Consider the following 11,932-nt stretch of genomic DNA (forward strand, 5'->3'; position numbering starts at 1 on the left):
ATCCAAAAGCGATTAACTCTTTTTCTGGCTAACGGCCAAAGTTTTCGAATCGACTCAGCTACCCCGACTCAAATTGCCTCGAGCCTTAACTGCATCCATTTTTTTTTTTTCGCTTGACTCATGTAATCGCACTCGCCTTGATTCTGAGTGGCCCGAGTCACTTACGTGATCCAAAATCGGGTAACTTTTTCTTTTTTCTTTTTTTTGTCAAGTCCCAAAGTTTTGAACTCGAATAGAGTCGGATGCCCCGACTCGAGTCGTCTCCAAATTTTTCGCATGACTCATGTCACCGTGCTCGACTTGATTCTAAGTGCCCTGAGCCGTGTACATGATCCAAAAGTGGTTAACTTTTTCTTTTTGGTTAACGCCCAAAGCTTTCAACCCGACCCGCCTCGGCAACCTCAACTCGAGGCGCCTCGAGCCTTAATGGCCTCCAATGTTTTTGCCCGACTCATGCCACCATCGAATTTTTGCTTGAATCATGTCACCCAGGGCACCTCGATGCTACGTGACCCGAGCCCTGTGTGCGATCCAAAATTGGGTAACATTTTTTTTTGAACTCCCAAAATTTCATTCTTTTTTGCCTTACGAGGCCTATCATGATCTCTTTTTATAAAGAAAATTCTCAAATCGGATTGTTTCGGCTACCCTACCTCGAATCCGGCTAGCTAGGCGTAACGCCTCGAGTCGGCTCGGCAATACGTGAACTGAAACTTGTGCGTGATCCAAAAGCGGGTAACTTGTTTTTTTTTTTTTTTTTTTTGTAATGCCCAAAATTTAGCGCTTTTCGCTGTACAGGGCCTCTCATGATTTTTTTGGTTTTTTTTTTTTTTTTCCCCTCGTCGACCCACTCTGGCGACCCAGTCGGGTCGCCCGAGGCTGGGGCGACGAAGATGGGTTGACCTAGTCGGGTGACTCTTTAAGTTCGCTCGCCAGGTCAGCCCGCCCAAGTCGCCTCTTTAAGTTCGTTCGCCAGGTCGGCCCGCCCAAGTTGCATCAACGGGCTAACTCGCCGAGTCACCTCATGAATTTGACTCTTTAAGTGCGCTCACCAAGTCAGCTCACCAAGTCGACTCACCATCTCGCCTCGATAAGTTGGCTTGCCGAGTTACCCCACCAAGTCGTCGCCTCTTTAAGCCCGCTCACCGTGTCAGCTCGTCAGGTCGGTTCACCAAGTCGACTAATCAAGTAGGCCCACCAAGTCGCCTCAAGGATAGCTCCTCACCATGTTGACTCAATGAGTCGCCTCACCATGTTGACTCTTTGAGCCCGCTTGCCGGGTCGCCTCACCAAGTCGACTCGAGTACGTTGCCAAGTCGACTCTTTAAGTTTGCTCGCCAGGTCGACTCGCCAAGTCAGCTCACCATGTCATCTCAACGAACCAACTCGCCGAGTCGCCTCACCACGTCGGCTCTCTAATACCACTCACCAAGTTGCCCCACCAACTCGCCCCGTTAGGCCCACTCTCACCAAGTGGACTCTTTAAGTCTGCTCATAAAGTTGAGCCACCAAGTACTCTCACCAAGTCAACTCTTTAAGTCCTTTCATCGAGTCACCCAACCAAGTACTCTCACCAAGTCAACTCTTTAGGTCTATTCATCAAGTCACCCCGCAAAGTCGACCCTCTAAGTTCGTTCATCGAATCACCCGACCAAGTCGACTGTTTAAGTCCTTTCATCAAGTCACCCCGCCAAGCTAACTCTTTAAGTCCGTTCATCAAGTCACCAGAACAACTACTCTCACCAAGTCGACTCTATAAGTCCGTTCATCAAGTCGGCCCACCAAGTACTCCCACCAAGTCGACTCTTTAAGTCCGTTCATCAGTTCACCCCGCCAAGTACTCTCACCAAGTCAACTCTTTAGGTCCTTTCATCAAGTCACCCCGCCAAGTCGACCCTTTAAGTCCGTTCATCAAGTCGCCCTGCCGAGTTGCTTCTCAAAGCCCACTCACCATGTCAGCTCACCAAGTCGGTTGTTCAAGTACATTGCCAAGTCAACTCTTTAAGTTCGCTCGCCAGGTCAGCCCACCCAAGTCAACTCTTTAAGTTCGTTCGCCAGGTCGGCGCGCCCAAGTCGCATCAACGGGCTACCTCACTGAGTCACCTCACGAAGTTGACTCTTTAAGTGCACTCACCAAGTCAGCTCACCAAGTCGACTCACCATCTCGCCTCGATAAGTTGGCTTGCCGAGTTACCCCACCAAGTCGTCGCCTCTTTAAGCCCGCTCACCGTGTGAGCTCGTCAGGTCGGCTCACCAAGTCGACTAATCAAGTAGGCCCACCAAGTTGCCTCAAGGATAGCTCCTCACCATGAGTCGCCTCACCATGTTGACTCAATGAGTCGCCTCACCATGTTGACTCTTTGAGCCCGCTCATCGGGTCGCCTCACCAAGTCGACTCAAGTATGTTGCCAAGTCCACTCTTTAAGTTCGCTCGCCGGGTCGACTCGCCAAGTCAGCTCACCATGTCATCTCAACGAACCAGCTCGCCGAGTTGCCTCACCACGTCGGCTCTCTAATACCACTCGCCAAGTCGCCCCACCAACTCGCCCCGTTAGGCCCACTCTCACCAAGTGGACTCTTTAAGTCTGCTCATAAAGTTGAGCCACCAAGTACTCTCACCAAGTTGACTCTTTAAGTCCTTTCATCGAGTCACCCCACCAAGTACTCTCACCAAGTCAACTCTTTAGGTCTTTTCATAGAGTCACCCCACCAAGTCGACCCTTCAAGTGCGTTCATCAAGTCACCCCACCAAGTCGACTCTTTAAGTTCATTCATCAAGTCACCCTGCCAGGTCAGCCCACAAATTACTCTCACCAAGTTGACTCTTTAAGTTCGTTCATCAAGTCACCCCGCCAGGTCGGCCCACCAAGTGGACTCTTTAGGTTCGTTCATGAAGTCACTCTGCCAAGTCAGCCCACCAGGTCGACTCTTTAAGTTCGTTCATCAAGTCACCCCACCAGGTCAGCCCACCAACTACTCTCACCAAGTCGATTCTTTAAGTTTGCTCACCAAGTCACCCCGCCAGGTCGGCCCACCAAGTACTCTCACCAGGTTGACTCTTTAGGTTTGTTAATCAGGGCACCCCACTGAGTACTCTCACCAAGTTGACTCTTTAAGTTCGTTCATCAAGTCGCCCTGCCAGGTCGGCCCACCAAGTACTCTCACCAAGTCGACCCTTTAAGTTCGGTCATCAACTCACCTCGCCAGGTCGGCCCACCAAGTACTCTCACAAAGTCGACTCTTTAGGTTCGTTCATCAATTCACCCCGCCAGCTCGGCCCAACAAGTTCTCTCACCAGGTCGACTCTTTATGTTCGTTCATCAAGTCACCCCGCCAGTTCGACCCACCAAGTACTCTAACAAAGTCGACTCTCTAAGTTTGTTCATCAAGTCACCCTGCTAGGTTAGCCCAGCAAGTACTCTCACCAAGTCACCCTGCTACTTCGACCCACCAAGTCGACTCTTGAAGTTCGTTCATCAAGTCACCCGGCCAAGTCGGCCCACCAAGTCGACTCTTTAAGTCTGTTCATCAAGTCACCCGGCCAAGTCAGCCCACCAAGTTGACTCTTTAAGTCCGTTCATCAAGTCACGTGACCAGGTCAGCCCACCGAGTACTCTCACCAAGTCGACTCTTTAAGTTTGTTCATCAAGTCACCCGGCCAGGTCGGCCCACCAAGTACTCTCACCAAGTCGACTCTCTAATTCTGTTCATCAAGTCACCCCGCCAGGTCGGCCCACCAAGTCGAATCTTTAAGTCCGTTCATCAAGTCACCCCACCAAGTACTCTAACCAAGTTGATTCTTCAAGTGCGTTCATCAAGTCACCCGACCAACTACTCTCACCAAGTCAACTCTTTTACTATGTTCATCAAGTCACCCCACCAAGCACTCTCACCACGTCAACTCTTTAGGTCCGTTCATAAAGTCACCCCACCAAGTCGACCCTTCAAGTGTGTTCATCAAGTCACCCCACCAAGTACTCTCACCAATTCGACTCTTTAAGTCTTTCATCAAGTCACCACACCAAGTACTCTCACCAAGTCAACTCTTTAGGACCGTTCATCAAGTCACCTCGCCAAGTCGACCCTTGAAGTCCGTTCATCAAGTCACCCCACCAAGTCGACTCTTTAAGTCAGTTCACGAAGTCACCCAACCAGGTCGGCCCACCAAGGACTCTCACCAAGTCGACTCTCTAAGTTTGTTCATCAGGTCACCCCACCGAGTACTCTCGCCAAGTCAACTCTTTAGGTCCGTTCATCAAGTCACCCCACAAAGTCAACCCTCTAAGTTCGTTCATCGAGTCACCCGACCAAGTCGACTGTTTAAGTCCTTTCATCAAGTCACCCCGCCAAGCTGACTCTTTAAGTCCGTTCATCAAGTCACCAGAACAACTACTCTCACCAAGTCGACTCTATAAGTCCGTTCATCAAGTTGGCCCACCAAGTACTCCCACCAAGTTGACTCTTTAAGTCCGTTCATCAGTTCACCCCGCCAAGTACTCTCACCAAGTCAACTCTTTAGGTCCGTTCATCAAGTCACCCCGCCAAGTCGACCCTTTAAGTCCGTTCATCAAGTCACCCCGCCGAGTTGCTTCTCTAATCCCACTCACCATGTCCGCTCACCAAGTCGGTTGTTCAAGTACGTTGCCAAGTCAACTCTTTAAGTTCGCTTGCCAGGTCAGCCCGCCCAAGTCGCCTCTTTAAGTTCGTTCGCCAGGTCGGCCCGCCCAAGTCGCATCAGCGGGCTAACTCGCCGAGTCACCTCATGAAGTTGACTCTTTAAGTGCGCTCACCAAGTCAGCTCACCAAGTCGACTCACCATCTCACCTCGATAAGTTGGCTTGCCGAGTTACCCCACCAAGTCGTCACCTCTTTAAGCTCGCTCACCGTGTACGCTCGTCAGGTCGGCTCACCAAGTTGACTAATCAAGTAGGCCCACCAAGTCGCCTCAAGGATAGCTCCTCACCATGAGTCGCCTCACCATGTTGACTCAATGAGTCACCTCACCATGGTGACTCTTTGAGCCCGCTCACCGGGTCGCCTCACCAAGTCGACTCGAGTACGTTGCCAAGTCGACTCTTTAAGTTCGCTCGTCGGGTCGACTCGCCAAGTCAGCTCACCATGTCATCTCAACGAACCAACTCGCCGAGTCACCTAACCACGTCGGCTCTCTAATACCACTCGCCAAGTCACCCCACCAACTCGCTCCGTTAGGCCCACTCACCACATCGCCCCGTTAGGCCCACTCTCACCAAGTGGACTCTTTAAGTCTGCTCATAAAGTCGAGCCACCAAGTACTCTCACCAAGTTGACTCTTTAAGTCCTTTCATCGAGTCACCCAACCAAGTACTCTCACCAAGTCAACTCTTTAGGTCTATTCATCAAGTCACCCCACAAAGTGGACCCTCTAAGTTCGTTCATTGAGTCACCCGACCAAGTCGACTGTTTAAGTCCTTTCATCAAGTCACCCCGCCAAGCTGACTCTTTAAGTCCGTTCATCAAGTCACCAGAACAACTACTCTCACCAAGTCGACTCTATAAGTCCGTTCATCAAGTTGGCCCACCAAGTACTCCCACCAAGTCGACTCTTTAAGTCCGTTCATCAGTTCACTCTGCCAAGTACTCTCACCAAGTCAACACTTTAGGTCCGTTCATCAAGTCACCCTGCCAAGTCGACCCTTTAAGTCCGTTCATCAAGTCGCCCCACCGAGTTGCTTCTCTAAGCCCACTCACCATGTCAGCTCACCAAGTCGGTTGTTAAAGTACGTTTCCAAGTCAACTCTTTAAGTTCGCTCGCCAGGTCAGCCCGCCAAAGTCGCCTCTTTAAGTTCGTTCGCCAGGTTGGCCCGCCCAAGTTGCATCAGCGGGCTAACTCGCCGAGTCACCTCACGAAGTTGACTCTTTAAGTGCGCTCACCAAGTCAGCTCACCAAGTCTACTCACCATCTCGCCTCGATAAGTTGGCTTGCTGAGTTACCCCACCAAGTCATCGCCTCTTTAAGCCCGCTCACCGTGTCAGCTCATCAGGTCGGCTGACCAAGTCGACTAATCAAGTAGGCCCACCAAGTCGCCTCAAGGATAGCTCCTCACCATGTTGACTCAATGAGTCGCCTCACCATGTTGACTCTTTGAGCCCGCTCGCCGGGTCGCCTCACCAAGTCGACTCGAGTACGTTGCCAAGTCGACTCTTTAAATTCGCTCGCCAGGTCGACTCGCCAAGTCAGCTCACCATGTCATCTCAACGAACCAACTCGTCGAGTCGCCTCACCACGTCGGCTCTCTAATACCACTCGCCAAGTTGCCCCACCAACTCGCCCCGTTAGGCCCACTCACCACATCGCCCCGTTAGGCCCACTCTCACCAAGTGGACTCTTTAAGTCTGCTCTTAAAGTCGAGCCACCAATTACTCTCACCAAGTCGACTCTTTAAGTCCTTTCATTGAGTCACCCCACCAAGTACTCTCACCAAGTCAACTCTTTAGGTCCTTTCATAGAGTCACCCCACCAAGTTGACCCTTCAAGTGCGTTCATATAGTCACCCCACCAAGTCGACTCTTTAAGTTCATTCATCAAGTCACCCCGCCAGGTCAGCCCACAAATTACTCTCACCAAGTCGACTCTTTAAGTTCGTTCATCAAGTCACCCTGCCAGGTCGGCCCACCAAGTGGACTCTTTAAGCTCGTTCATGAAGTCACTCTGCCAAGTCAGCCCACCAGGTCGACTCTTTAATTTCGTTCATCAAGTCACCCCGCCAGGTCAGCCCACCAACTACTCTCACCAAGTCGACTCTTTAAGTTTGCTCACCAAGTCACCCCGCCAGGTCGGCCCACCAAGTACTCTCACCAGGTTGACTCTCACCAAGTCGACTCTTTAAGTTTGTTCATCAAGTCACCCAGCCAAGTCGGCCCACCAAGTCGACTCTTTAAGTCCGTTCATCAAGTCACCCGGCCAAGTCAGCCCACCAAGTCGACTCTTTAAGTCCGTTCATCAAGTCACGTGACCAGGTCAGCCCACCGAGTACTCTCACCAAGTCGACTCTTTAAGTTTCTTCATCAAGTCACCCGGCTAGGTCAGCCCACCAAGTACTCTCACCAAGTTGACTCTCTAAGTCCGTTCATCAAGTCACCCCGCCAGGTCGGCCCACCAAGTCAAATCTTTAAGTCCGTTCATCAAGTCACCCCACCAAGTACTCTAACCAAGTCAATTCTTCAGGTGCGTTCATCAAGTCACCTGACCAACTACTCTCACCAAGTCGACTCTTTTACTATGTTCATCAAGTCACCCCACCAAGCACTCTCACCAGGTCAACTCTTTAGGTCTGTTCATAAAGTCACCCCACCAAGTCGACCCTTCAAGTGCGTTCATCAAGTCACCCCACCAAGTACTCTCACCAATTCGACTCTTTAAGTCTTTTAATCAAGTCACCACACCAAGTACTCTCACCAAGTCAACTCTTTAGGACCATTCATCAAGTCACCTCGCCAAGTTGACCCTTGAAGTCCGTTCATCAAGTCACCCCACCAAGTACTCCCACCAAGTCGACTCTTTAAGTCAGTTCACGAAGTCACCCAACCAGGTCGGCCCACCAAGGACTCTCACCAAGTCGACTCTCTAAGTCTGTTCATCAGGTCACCCCACCGAGTACTCTCACCAAGTCAACTCTTTAGGTCCGTTCATCAAGTCACCCCGCAAAGTTGACCCTCTAAGTTCGTTCATCGAGTCACCCGACCAAGTCGACTGTTTAAGTCCTTTCATCAAGTCACCCCGCCAAGCCGACTCTTTAAGTCCGTTCATCAAGTCACCAGAACAACTACTCTCACCAAGTCGACTCTATAAGTCCGTTCATCAAGTTGGCCCACCAAGTACTCCCACCAAGTCGACTCTTTAAGTTCGTTCATCAGTTCACCCCGCCAAGTACTCTCACCAAGTTAACTCTTTAGGTCCGTTCATCAAGTCACCCCGCCAAGTCGACCCGTTAAGTCCGTTCATCAAGTCGCCCCCCCGAGTTGCTTCTCTAATCCCACTCACCATGTCCGCTCACCAAGTCGGTTGTTCAAGTACGTTGCCAAGTCAACTCTTTAAGTTCGCTCGCTAGGTCAGCCCGCCCAAGTCACCTCTTTAAGTTTGTTCGCCAGGTCGGCCCGCCCAAGTCGCATCAGCGGGCTAACTCGCCGAGTCACCTCACAAAGTTGACTCTTTAAGTGCGCTCACCAAGTCAGCTCACCAAGTCGACTCACCATCTCGCCTCGATAAGTTGGCTTGCCGAGTTACCCCACCAAGTCGTCGCCTCTTTAAGCTCGCTCACCGTGTCAGCTCGTCAGATCGGCTCACCAAGTCGACTAATCAAGTAGGCCCACCAAGTCGCCTCAAGGATAGCTCCTCACCATGAGTCACCTCACCATGTTGACTCAATGAGTCGCTTCACCATGGTGACTCTTTGAGCCCGCTCGCCGGGTCGCCTCACCAAGTCGACTCGAGTACGTTGCCAAGTCGACTCTTTAAGTTCGCTCGCCGGGTCGACTCGCCAAGTCAGCTCACCATGTCATCTCAACGAACCAACTCGCCGAGTTGCCTCACCACGTCGGCTCTCTAATACCACTCGCCAAGTCGCCCCACCAACTCGCCCTGTTAGGCCCACTCACCACATCGCCCCGTTAGGCCCACTCTCACCAAGTGGACTCTTTAAGTCTGCTCGTAAAGTCAAGCCACCAAGTACTCTCACCAAGTCGACTCTTTAAGTCCTTTCATCGAGTCACCCAACCAAGTACTCTCACCAAGTCAACTCTTTAGGTCCGTTCATCAAGTCACCCCGCAAAGTCGACCCTCTAAGTTTGTTCATCGAATCACCTGACCAAGTCGACTGTTTAAGTCCTTTCATCAAGTCACCCCACCAAGCCGACTCTTTAAGTCTGTTCATCAAGTCACCAGAACAACTACTCTCACCAAGTCGACTCTATAAGTCTGTTCATCAAGTCGGCCCACCAAGTACTCCCACCAAGTCGACTCTTTAAGTCCGTTCATCAGTTCACCCCGCCAAGTACTCTCACCAAGTCAACTCTTTAGGTCCATTCATCAAGTCACCCCGCCAAGTCGACCCTTTAAGTCCGTTCATCAAGTCGCCCCGCTGAGTTGCTTCTCTAAGCCCACTCACCATGTCAGCTCACCAAGTCGGTTGTTCAAGTATGTTGCCAAGTCAACTCTTTAAGTTCACTCGCCAGGTCAGCCCGCCCAAGTCGCCTCTTTAATTTCGTTCGCCAGGTCAGCCCGCCCAAGTTGCATCAGCGGGCTAACTCGCCGAGTCACCTCACGAAGTTGACTCTTTAAGTGCGCTCACCAAGTCAGCTCACCAAGTCGACTCACCATCTCGCCTCGATAAGTTGGCTTGCTGAGTTACCCCACCAAGTAGTCGCCTCTTCAAGCCCGCTCATCATGTCATCTCGTCAGGTCGGCTCACCAAGTCAACTAATCAAGTAGGCCCACCAAGTCACCTCAAGGATAGCTCCTCACCATGACTCGCCTCACCATGTTGACTCAATGAGTCACCTCACCATGTTGACTCTTTGAGCACGCTCACCGGGTCGCCTCACCAAGTCGACTCGAGTACGTTGCCAAGTCGATTCTTTAAGTTCGCTCGCCGGGTCGACTCGCCAAGTCAGCTCACCATGTCATCTCAACGAACCAACTCGCCGAGTCGCCTCACCACGTCGGCTCTCTAATAACACTCGCCAAGTCGTCCCACCAACTCGCCCCGTTAGGCCCACTCACCGCATCACCCCGTTAGGCCCACTCTCACCAAGTGGACTCTTTAAGTCTTCTCATAAAGTTGAGCCACCAAGTACTCTCACCAAGTCGACTCTTTAAGTCCTTTCATCGAGTCACCCCACCAAGTACTCTCACCAAGTCAACTCTTTAGGTCCGTTCATAGAGTCACCCCACCAAGTCGACCCTTCAAGTGCGTTCATCAAGTCACCCCACCAAGTCGACTCTTTAAGTTCATTCATCAAGTCACCCCGCCAGGTCAGCCCACAAATTACTCTCTCCAAGTCGACTCTTTAAGTTCGTTCATCAATTCACCCCGCCAGGTTGGCCCACCGAGTGGACTCTTTAAGTTTGTTCATGAAGTCACTCTGCCAAGTCGGCCCACCAGGTCGACTCTTTAAGTTCGTTCATCAAGTCACCCCGCCAGGTCAGCCCACCAACTACTCTCACCAAGTCGACTCTTTAAGTTTGCTCACCAAGTCACCTCGCCAGGTCGGCCCACCAAGTACTCTCACCAGGTCGACTCTTTAGGTTTGTTCATCAGGTCACCCCACCGAGTACTCTCACCAAGTTGACTCTTTAAGTTCGTTCATCAAGTCGCCCCACCAGGTCGGCCCACCAAGTACTCTCACCAAGTCGACCCTTTAAGTTCGGTCATCAACTCACCCCGCCAGGTCGGCCCACCAAGTACTCTCACAAAGTCGACTCTTTAGGTTCGTTCATCAATTCACCCCGCCAGCTCGGCCCACCAAGTTCTCTCACCAGGTCGACTCTTTAAGTTCGTTCATCAAGTCACCCCGCCAGTTCGACCCACCAAGTACTCTCACAAAGTCGACTCTCTAAGTTCGTTCATCAAGTCACCCTGCCAGGTCAGCCCACCAAGTACTCTCACCAAGTCACCCCGCTAGTTCGACCCACCAAGTCGACCCTTTAAGTTTGTTCATCAAGTCACCCGGCCAAGTCGACCCACCAAGTCGACTCTTCAAGTCCGTTCATCAAGTCACATGACCAGGTCAGCCCACCGGGTACTCTCACCAAGTAGACTCTTTAAGTTTGTTCATAAAGTCGCCCGGCCAGGTCGGCCCACCAAGTACTCTCACCAAGTTAACTCTCTAAGTCCGTTCATCATGTCACCCCGCCAGGTCGGCCCACCAAGTCGAATCTTTAAGTCCGTTCATCAAGTCACCCCACCAAGTACTCTAACCAAGTCGATTCTTCAAGAGCGTTCATAAAGTCACCCGACCAACTACTCTCACCAAGTCGACTCTTTAACTATGTTCATCAAGTCACCCCACCAAGCACTCTCACCACGTCAACTCTTTAGGTCCGTTCATAAAGTAACCCCACCAAGTCGACCCTTCAAGTGCGTTCATCAAGTCACCCCACCAAGTACTCTCACCAATTTGACTCTTTAAGTCTTTTCATCAAGTCACCACACCAAGTACTCTCACCAAGTCAACTCTTTAGGACCGTTCATCAAGTCACCTCGCCAAGTTGACCCTTGAAGTTCGTTCATCAAGTCACCCCACCAAGTACTCCCACCAAGTCGACTCTTTAAGTCAGTTCACGAAGTCACCCAACCAGGTCGGCCCACCAAGGACTCTCACCAAGTCGACTCTCTAAGTCTGTTCATCGGGTCACCCCACCGAGTACTCTCACCAAGTCAACCCTTTAGGTCCGTTCATCAAGTCACCCCGCAAAGTCGACCCTCTAAGTTTGTTCATCGAGTCACCCCACCAAGTCGACTCTTTAAGTCCTTTCATCAAGTCACCCCGCCAAGCCGACTCTTTAAGTCCGTTCATCAAGTCACCAAAACAACTACTCTCACCAAGTCGACTCTATAAGTCCGTTCATCAAGTTGGCCCACCAAGTACTCCCAGCAAGTCAACTCTTTAAGTTCGTTCATCAGTTCACCCCGCCAAGTACTCTCACCAAGTCAACTCTTTAGGTCCGTTCATCAAGTCACCCTACCAAGTCTACCCTTTAAGTTCGTTCATCAAGTCACCCCACCAAGTACTCTCACCAAGTCGACCCTTTAAGTCCTTTCATCAAGTCACCCCACCAAGTCGACTCTCAAAGTCCGTTCATCAAGTCACCAGAATAAGTAATCTAACCAAGTCGACTCTTTAAGTCCGTCCATAAAGTCACCCCACCAGGTCGGCCCACCATGTACTCCCA

This window comes from Cupressus sempervirens, chromosome 7 (genome assembly GCF_028749045.1).
Source record: "Cupressus sempervirens isolate cs-2001-9-10 chromosome 7, ASM2874904v1, whole genome shotgun sequence".
Lineage (NCBI taxonomy): Eukaryota > Viridiplantae > Streptophyta > Pinopsida > Cupressales > Cupressaceae > Cupressus > Cupressus sempervirens.